Source organism: Octopus sinensis, linkage group LG4, assembly GCF_006345805.1.
Source record: "Octopus sinensis linkage group LG4, ASM634580v1, whole genome shotgun sequence".
In the NCBI taxonomy this organism is placed as follows: Eukaryota; Metazoa; Mollusca; class Cephalopoda; order Octopoda; family Octopodidae; genus Octopus; species Octopus sinensis.
The window spans coordinates 138,168,624-138,178,673 of record NC_043000.1 but is presented as its reverse complement, the minus strand read 5'-3'; the positions used below and the strand labels follow the sequence as shown (position 1 = coordinate 138,178,673).

At 36.5% G+C, this 10,050-nt stretch overlaps 1 pseudogene; it reads left to right on the top strand.

Moving 5' to 3' along the window:
* Nucleotides 1–1,004: 1,004 nt before the first annotated feature.
* On the top strand, nucleotides 1,005–9,391 carry LOC118763191 (annotated as a pseudogene).
* The last annotated feature ends 659 nt before the right edge of the window (nucleotides 9,392–10,050 follow it).

Below are 10,050 nucleotides of genomic sequence, written 5' to 3'. Positions count from 1 at the left end.
CTTCTGTGCCGGTGGCATGTAAAAAGCACCAACCAATTGTGGATATTGCCAGCCTCCCCTGGCACATAAAAAGCACCACTACATCACAGAGTGGTTGGCATTAGGAAGGGCATCAAGCTGTAGAGACACTGCCAGATCAGAGTGGAGTCTGGTGCAGCCTCCTTGCTTCCCAGACCCTGGTCAAACCGTTCAACATATGCTAGCATGGAAAACAGACATTAAACGATGATGATGATAATGATGATGATGATGATGTTTACATACAAGTGATATAAACTAAAAACATATATCCCAGAAAGATAATAACTTAACGCAATTCTTAACATCTTTGTTGTCTCAAAAGTATGAAATATAGATAAACCTAAAATCCTCTGTGAATATATCTCATTATAAGAATTTGAATAACAAGATAATACAGTGAATCTGTAAACAATATAAAAGCTGAACATTGGCCACGAACAGCTCTACACATAGGCTATTTTGTCTATGAAACCTATCCAAGAGGTTAACCCTTTCATCACTAACATGGCTGAAACCGGCTCTGGCTCTGTAGTATAAATGTCTTGTTTTCATAAGTTTAGAATTAAAATCTCCTACCAAACCTTAGTCACAATTTATGTTCCAAACACTAGCTTAATGATAACTAAGTTGTTTTACTAAATTATTTGTTATATTTAAAGTAATTGAAAGAAACACAGAGCATCTCAACAAAAATACAGTAATGAAAGGGTTAAAGAATTATATAAGAACCTCTCCATTTAAAAGTAGGGCTTGTAGAGAGGTAAGGACAAGAAGATTGTAACCACAAGACAATTGAAACTCTCAGTCGAAGTCAGAAATCATGGAATGTTTATGACTGGTAAAAACAGTAATCCATACGTGAATATGAGTGAATATTTCCCTTTTTGACACAGGCAGAGATGAGTGTCTCTGAAGATCAATTCACATCATGTGGCTCCTTGGACAAATGTCTTCTACACTGGCTTTACTCTGATCAATACATTATGAGTGAAGAAGTGATGAAGATGTTGGTGTCTTCTTCTTCTTCTTCTTCTTCTTCTTCTTCTTCTTCTTCTTCTTCTCTTCTTCTTCTTCTTCTTCACCTTCTTCTTCTTTTTCTTCTTCTTAGTCTTCTTCTTCTTCTTCTTCTTCTTCTTCTTCTCCTTCTTCTTCTTGTTCTTCTTTTTCTTCTTCTTCTTCTTCTTCTTCTTTTTCTTCTTCTTAGTCTTCTTCTTTTTCTTCTCCTTCTCCTTCTTCTTCTTCTTCTCCTTCTTCTTTTTCCTCTTCTTCTTTTTCTTCTTCTTCTCCTTCTTTTTCTTCTTCTTCGTCTTCATCTTCTTCTTCTTCTCCTTATTCTTCTTTTTCTTCTTCTTAGTCTTCTTCTTCTTCTTTTTCGTCTTCTTAGTCTTCTCCTTCTTCTTCTTCTTCTTCTTCTTCTTCTTCTTTTCTTCTTCTTCTACTTCTTCTTCTCCTTCTTCTTCTTTTCTTCTTCTTCTTTTTCTTCTTTTTTTCTTTTTCTTCTTCTTAGTCTTCTTCTTCTTCTTCTTCTTCTTCGTCTTCTTCTTCTTCTCCTCCTTCTTCTTCTTCTTCTTCTTCTTCTTCTTCTACTTCTTCTTCTCCTTCTTCTTCTCCTTCTTCTCCTTCTTCTTTTTCTTCTTCTTCTTTTTCTTCTTCTTCTCCTTTTTCTTCTTCTTCTTCTTCACCTTCTTCTTTTTTTCTTCTTCTTCTTCTTTTTCTTCTTCTTCTTCTTCTTCTTCTTCTTCTTCTCTTCTTCTTCTTCTTCTTCTTCTTCTTCTTCTTCTTCTTCCAATCACGACTCATGCCATTAGCCACAAAGAATAATCTCTAATTCCAGCCTACTCTAAGCTACTAAGAATGCATGTGGCAACTTGAAGATCCACCCACCACACATGAAAGACTGGTGGTTGCACGGGCGGCACAAAAGCTACGTTGTTATCCTCATTCCGTAAATGGTGGCTCTTAATGGGTGGAGAGCTGAACCATCCTGGGGTACAGAGGATTTGCAATCTAGACTAGGGTCTCAAAGTTTACCACACCATAGTGGGTTACACCATGGTTTCTCTGCATTGTGGCAGAAGTAGGAAGAAAGAGTGAGAGAAAGTTGTGGTGAAAGAGTACAGCGGGGTTCAACAGCACCCCTGCCAGAGCGTCGTGGAGCTTAGGTGTTTTTGCTCAATAAACACTCACAATGCCTGGCCTGGGGATCGAAACCGCGTTCTTATGACCGCGAGTCCGCTGCCCTAACCACTGGGCCATGGCACCTCCACTGATGTTTGTGTTATTGATGATGATGATGATGATGATGATGATGATGATGATGATGATGTTGGCAGTGACGATGAATGCAGTTGTGGCAATGGTAGTGGTGTGAAGACTATGATGAGTAAAGTTAAGCATATTTAAGGTTAGCTGGAAACAATCTGTTAACATAACCACAAAACCATTATGTAATTTGCGACTGATGGAAATGAGGCTAAACTAATATATACAGTTGTGTCTGGGAAGAGTCATTTTCATTGCGTCTTGCAACCTTTTAAATAATCTTGACTCAAGACTATTGAAAAGGTTGCAAGATGCAACGAAAATTTTAGGAAAATAAAAATAAGAAATAAGTGGAAATTTTACCAGTGAGTGTGTTACATTATAAGTCACAAAAAGAAAATGACTCTCCCTAGAAACAACAAAATATGCTTCAACACAGGAACTCATATAAAGAATCTTGCAAGCCAAATCCCAAAACGAAATAATGTATACAGTTTACATATGTTTAAGGGAATATAAATATAAGAATATTGCCTGAAATGAAATATTGCAAGTTCCATCCGCAACCTGTTGAGTAATTTAAGTAGATTAAAACTTGAGTAATATTACAGTTAAATTATGAACAAAATCACTCAAATAAGTTCCAGACTTAATAAACTGATTGAAATATCAGGAGTGGCTGTGTGGTAAGTAGCTTGCTAACCAACCACATGGTTCCGGGTTCAGTCCCACTGCGTGGCATCTTGGGCAAGTCTCTTCTGTTATAGCCCCGGGCCGACCAATGCCTTGTGAGTGGATTTGGTAGACAGAAACTGAATGAAGCTTGTTGTATATATGTATATATATATGTGTGTGTATGTGTTTGTGTCTCTGTTTGTCCCCCTAGCATTGCTTGACAACCGATGCTGGTGTGTTTACGTCCCCGTCACTTAGCGGTTCGGCAAAAGAGACCGATATAATAAGTACTGGGTTTACAAAGAATAAGTCCCAGGGTCGATTTGCTCGACTAAAGGCGGTGCTCCAGCATGGCCGCAGTCAATTGACTGAAACAAGTAAAAGAGTAAAGAGAGTAAACAAATTAAACTTTGTGATTTTTGTTTCTTTCTGCCAAGCTTTAATAACTATGGCACTGATTTCCGAGATGAGCAGCTACTTTCTAGTATGCTATCTAGTTAACACAATTGATCAATAATAATCATATATTGTCAAAAGATAACTCACTTGATATCAATCATTGCATTGTGTACTTATTTATTTGTATATCTCACAGAAACATATAGAATCAGAACTTAGGGAGGTGACAAATTTGTAGGAAACATTTTTATTTGCAACATATTCTGTTTATGTTGTACTTTTGGATTCACACATTCTGATAGTTACTTCTATTTCTTCTCAAGATTATTGGCTTTCCTTGATGTTGCTACAGTATGCAATTTATCAATGATGTTTTAACATTAAAATTTCTATTCTTCAAATTTATAACACTGTAAAAGTGATCTTATGAAGATATCGATCTCAATGCTTTTGGTAAGTACCACTATATGTTATCTTTTCCTGGATGCTTTTTTATATTCCTACTGTCTCCAGTGAGGCTGTATTTCTTTTCTTCATAAAAGTGCTCCACATATAGAATATAATTCCTCTATTGCTTTTGTCTTTTAGTACAACATATCAAAGATGCATCTCATCATGCTACACTAAGAATTTCGGTTCCTATTAGCTTTAGAAAGTTCTCAGGTTCATGTTGCATGTCTTTGTCAGTAGCATTAATATAGATAAGTGGTCTTCAAGTCTCTAAAATATACTTTCTAGTCTGGCCTGAGGTTCAGTATTTTTTGAAATGAGGGTAAGGTTTAATTTATCATTTAGTTTAACACCATTTCTTCACATCGAGGTATCTTGTCTTTTTATAACATATAATAAGAAAGGAAAGGCAGAGCCTGTGGCCCTTTTTTATTTTCCAGGGCTTTCAAGACTGGGCTTCAGGAGGAATTACAACCGTGTTTTGTGGTCTGCTACCACAACAGCTCCTTTTTAGGATCCAGTTAGCATCAAGACATCATCAGGAGGAACCACGTCCGGTTTCAGCCCCTACTCCTCTACCGTTTTGATGTGGTGGGGCCCCTCCTTATCTTTAAGGCAGAAGCTTGACCTTAATTCTTGCAACAGAGTGAATTCCATTGAAGACACTCAAAGTGCATGTAGTGCTGTTAGACTTGGTAACAACTTAAAAAATTACCCAAGAACTCAGAATACAAAAAAATTGGAAGAAACGCTGCAAGTTAGTCATCTGAAAATCTAACAATGCTGGCAATCCATCATTCTGGCAACAAGGTGATGCTGACTTCAGAAGAGCTTGGTCTTAAATCATGAAGTCCTCTCTCTCTAACAAGCATCTGTTTTTCCTTTCTCTCACCAACCATGAAAGATTTGGAAAGTGTCATTGGTGCTACTCTTGACTCCTCTAAGACATTGAAATGAAAATTACAATGGAATGTTTTCATTTACTCTTTTATTTGCTTCAGTCATTTGACTGTGGCCATGCTGGAGTACCGTCTTTAGTTGAGGAAATCGACCCCAGGACTTATTCTTTGTAAGCCTAGTACTTACTGTATCGATCTCTTTTGCCAAACCACTAAGTTACAGGGATGTAAACACACCAGCATCGGTTGTCAAGCGATGCTAGGGGGACAAGCACAGACACACAAACACACACACACACACAAACACACATATACACACACATATGCATGTACATATATACAACAGTCTTCTTTCAGTTTCCGTCTACCAAATCCACTCACAAGGCATTGGTCGGCCCAAGGCTATAGTAGAAGACACTAGCCCAAGGTGCCACGCAGTGGGACTGAACCCGGATACTTTACTTGTTTCAGTCATTGAACTGCAGTCATTGAAAAGTTTCAGTTGAATACATTGACCCAAGGATTTCACCGAATCACTGAATTACAGGGACATAAACAAACCAACACTGGTTATCAAGTAGTAGTAGTGACAATGGGGCAAACACATTTAGATATTACAAGCTTCAACATACACCAAATTTATTCACAAGGCATTGATCAGTATAGAGATATAATAGAAAACACCCCAAGGTATTGTGTTGTAGGACTGAATTTAAAGCCATATAGTTGCAAAGGGAATTTCTTAACCACACAGCTTTGCTGGGATGACTGGGATTATTCAAATTATCGGAAGAGATATTTTCATACATGGCTACAATTTTACCACTCATCTGAAAATTAAGAGTTTTGTCTTCTTGGGAGGTTAGGGTGTATGAAACAAACGATCATCATATGTTCTGTTTATGGAAGAAGATATTGTAATTTCTACAATAAAGTTTTGTCTGATAACATAGTTAATATTTCTGTTTGTTAATCTCTCAGAAATTGTTCATCTATGAACCTTCAGAAACAATTTGAAAACTGTATTCCATTAACCAAATGGATTTTATGATGAAAACTGTTATATGCAACCTACAAATAAAGATTCAGTTGTATTCACTTGAGTGGGCATAATTTCATATGACGTATAAGCTGTTAATGGATATTAACAACTTATAACTTGATCCAGAAATCTGTAATTTTAATGAGGAAATATTATCAAAAGTGACAAAGACTAATAATTGCTAATATAACATCTCTTGGCGAGGGATGGCAATATTTATGTTTAAAATATGATCTTCTTTACTTAAATGTTCATTCCCTTTGGAATAACAGCAATTACTTCTAAATTTATAATGTAAAGGTCGTTTTGATTCCAAATTTTATTTTTTGCTTCAGCAAAGATATCAATTATTTACAAAATGAATATAAACTTATTATTGAAGAGATCAGCAATTTTTGCAAGAAATATATTGTTGTTAAAAATATTTATTTGTTGATATTTAACTTGCTTTGGTTTTAATTTCCATTTTATATTTTGAAATGATGGTGATGGTAATGTGATGACGATGACGTCGACGACAATAATAACAATGAAGATGAATTGATACATTTGCATTGTGCGCCCATTGTATTTACAGTGTTTATGTTTGTCATAGGCAGAGCTATTTAACATTTGTTATTCTTTCCATTAAACTCAAATAAATGATTGGATTTGATGGTTTCGTAAATCTTGTTGTTTAACTCTCATTGTATATTGGACAACATTTTATGATGTATCCTCCCTTCATTGCTATCAAAACAGCTGGATGAGGCTTGAGAGAGAGATTTAATGTCTGTTTCAAGCAAAGATAAGTGCACACTGGCATCCCTGTTTTGGATCTGCCACCACCTACCACTATCCACTCAAACGAGAAAAGCAAACTAATCCTCGTTTATATATTGGTGTTTTACTTCTAAATCAAAAATCAAAGAATCCAAAAGAATCAAATCAAAATCAAAATCGATCAACATCAATGGAGTTTGTAGTTGTGGTACCAGTGCCAGTGGCACATAAGAGAACCATCCAAACGTGGCCGTAGCCAGCACCACATCGACTGGCCTCCGTGCTGGTGGCACGTAACAAACACCATCCGATCGTGGCCGTGCCAGCCTGGCCTGGCCTCTGTGCCGGTGGCACCTAAAAAAAAAACACCATCCGAGCATGGCCGTTCGCCAGCCTCGTCTGGCACCTGTGTCGGTGGCACATAAAAAGCACCCACTACACTCACGGAGTGGTTGGCGTTAGGAAGGGCATCCAGCTGTAGAAACACCACCAGATCAGACTGGAGCCTGGTGCAGCCTTCGGGCTTCCCAGACCCCAGTTGAACCGTCCAACCCATGCTAGCATGGAAAGCGGACATTAAACGATGATGATGATGACTTCTACTGTTTTCTCTTTCCTGCTGCCTGTTATATTTTCTCCAGCTTAGTCACCTCTGTTTTACCCTCTTTATGTGATAATCTATCTTTTACTGAGGGTTTTCTTTTCATCATGAATGGTTATTTGCATACTGTTAACTTGTTGCCAAGTCCTTATCTTTCTTTATCATTTCTCTAGTTTTCTCCATTGTTGAATGTTTTGCTGCTCACCTCGTTATTCAATCCTTTCGTTTCGTTAGCTGTCTTTACTTCAGCCACACTTAGCAGCTACTGACTAATTGAGAATTTTATTGTAGAATTTTATTGAATGCTTCAGTGCACTCCAAGGGATATCCTCACTCACTCTTCCATCTTTTCCTGTTCTTATCACTATCTAGTTCTTCTTTTGTATATTCTGTAATTTCTACAATAAAGTTTTGTCTGATAATGTAGTTAATATTTCTGTTTGTTAATCTCTCAGAAATTGTTCATCTATGAACCTTCAGAAATATATATTCTGTGTCTTCTAGTATAACCCTGGGCCAACCAAATCCTTGTGAGTGGATTTGGTGGTTGGAAACTGAAAGAAGCTTGCCATATATATATGTTTATATGTATACACACATACACACACATGCACACACACACACACACACACCACACACACACACATTTATATATATGTTTATATGTATATACATATATATAAACATATATAATAATAATAATATTTATTAGGGAGTAAAACTCCAAACTTACAAGGAAAAATTCAATTTAGTATTAAATCAAATTTCACAATATATATATATAATATATATAAATTTGCACTGAAGCATTTGATAAAGTTTTCTCTAATTTATATATATTATATATATATTACAAATATAAGGGTAAAGAATTATTAATTATAATAATTAATAAATTTTACCAAGTAGCTTCAGTATGGAAAGAGAACTGTTATTGGTAGGAACTTAAAAAAAAAATTTTTTTTTAATATATAAATATAATTAAGGTTTAAGCAACAAGTTGCTTCACCACATACTGAAAATTTAGAAATAGCAGCCAAAGACAGCTTATTCCTTTTTACTGCAGATATTACTCCACAGATAACAATATTTGTAACTCACATAGGCAAAAGAAGAAACATAGTGAAATCAAACAGTCTTCGAAGACTGCTTAATCCATTCTGTTCTTCTATGATGTGTATCCTTATATGTGCAATTCATTTGCATCTGTATTTTTGTGCATGTGTGCATTTATGTCATTGTTCTTAGTAGTACTATGAACCTCCCATCAGCCCCAGCCCTGTTGCTACTGCTGCCCTTGAACCTGACACTTGGTACCGTTCCTGTATGTCTCTTATGTTCCTATAACATGTGTTAATTCTGTAGCCCTTTAAAATAGAAGATAAGAAAGTTCATTTTCGGCACTTGATGCTATGGGAGCCAGACAAAACTTGCTGCAGCTCAGCTGGGAAGTGTTACCCCGTCCTCCATATTCACCTTTGGATTTCCACTTATTTAGGTCTCTGCAGAATAGTGTTAATGGTAAAAATTTCAATTCCTTGGATGATGTAAAAAGATAATTTGATGAAATTCTTTGCCATGAAACCACCTCAATTCTGGGAAGAGGGCATGTTCAAGTTAAAGGAAAGATGAAGATGCATTGTGCAACAAAATAGTTCATATTTAGTTGATTAAAAATGTAATGGCAAGTATTTATTGACCATTTTCTTTCCTTTAAAAATCGGCACAAACTTTCCGGACAACTCAATATATAGCAGTTCATGTTCGATTCCCGGCGACGCGTTGTGTCCTTGAGCAAGACACTTTATTTCACGTTGCTCCAGTCCACTCAGCTGGCAAAAATGAGTTGTACTTGTATTTCAAAGGGTCAGCCTTGTCACTCTCTGTGTCACGCTGATTATCCCCGAGAACTACGTTAAGGGTACATGTGTCTGTGGAATGCTCAGCCATTTGCACGTTAATTTCACGAGCAAGCTGTTCCGTTGATCGTATCAGCTGGGACCCTCGTCGTCGTAACCGGCGGAGTCTTTTTTTTTTAAGCAGTTCATATTCTCTCCAGGTTCCTATAAATATTTCTGGTCTTATTCCACACATACACCTTTCAATGCACGTTTTCTTTCTTTTTTTTTTATCATGAGTACAATAAAACCATTTTATAGTTTCTCCTAGCATTTATTGTTTATTCTCTATTTTTGTTCAGATTCACTCGTTGTTAAGAAGCCAACATCTTTTGAAGGGAATGATGCAGCAGGTTTAATTCTCATTAAGAATATAGACTAATTTCAAATCAGAAAATTTTTGATTGCAAATCAGGGTATCTTAATATAATTGTTCTTCTAAGTGGAAAACACTAGCAGAGAAAAGCAGACAAGAAAATTTGGAATAGACAGCAGCCAAACGTTCACATTAATCACCATTTGGCTGTTAGTGGTTAAATTTGACAGCTAGACATGTCAACTAGGAAGAGCTGAAACACAAACGATGTGATCTGCAGCTAAGTTAAAATGTACACTCTGAAAGATGACATACATTTTATTCTCTCTGTGTGTTTCTCTCTCTCATCTACCCTCTCATCCCCCTCTCTCTTTGTTTCTTTCTCTCTCTCACTCTTAGTTAATATTCACCATATTCTCAGAAACATTTTTCTCTTTGAAAACACACAGTTATAAGCACATCATGAACCAAATTTACTATCGTTTTTAATTACTGAAGTTAATATTATACCTATTTCTTTACTACCCACAAGGGGCTAAACACAGAGGAGACAAACAAGGATAGACAGCCGGATTAAGTCGATTATATCGACCACAGTGCGTAACTGGTAATTAATTTATTGGGCCCATAAGGATGAAGAGCAAAGTCGACCTCGGCGGAATTTGAACTCAGAACGTAATGGCAGACGAAATACCACTAAGCATTTCGTCCGGTGCACTAACGCT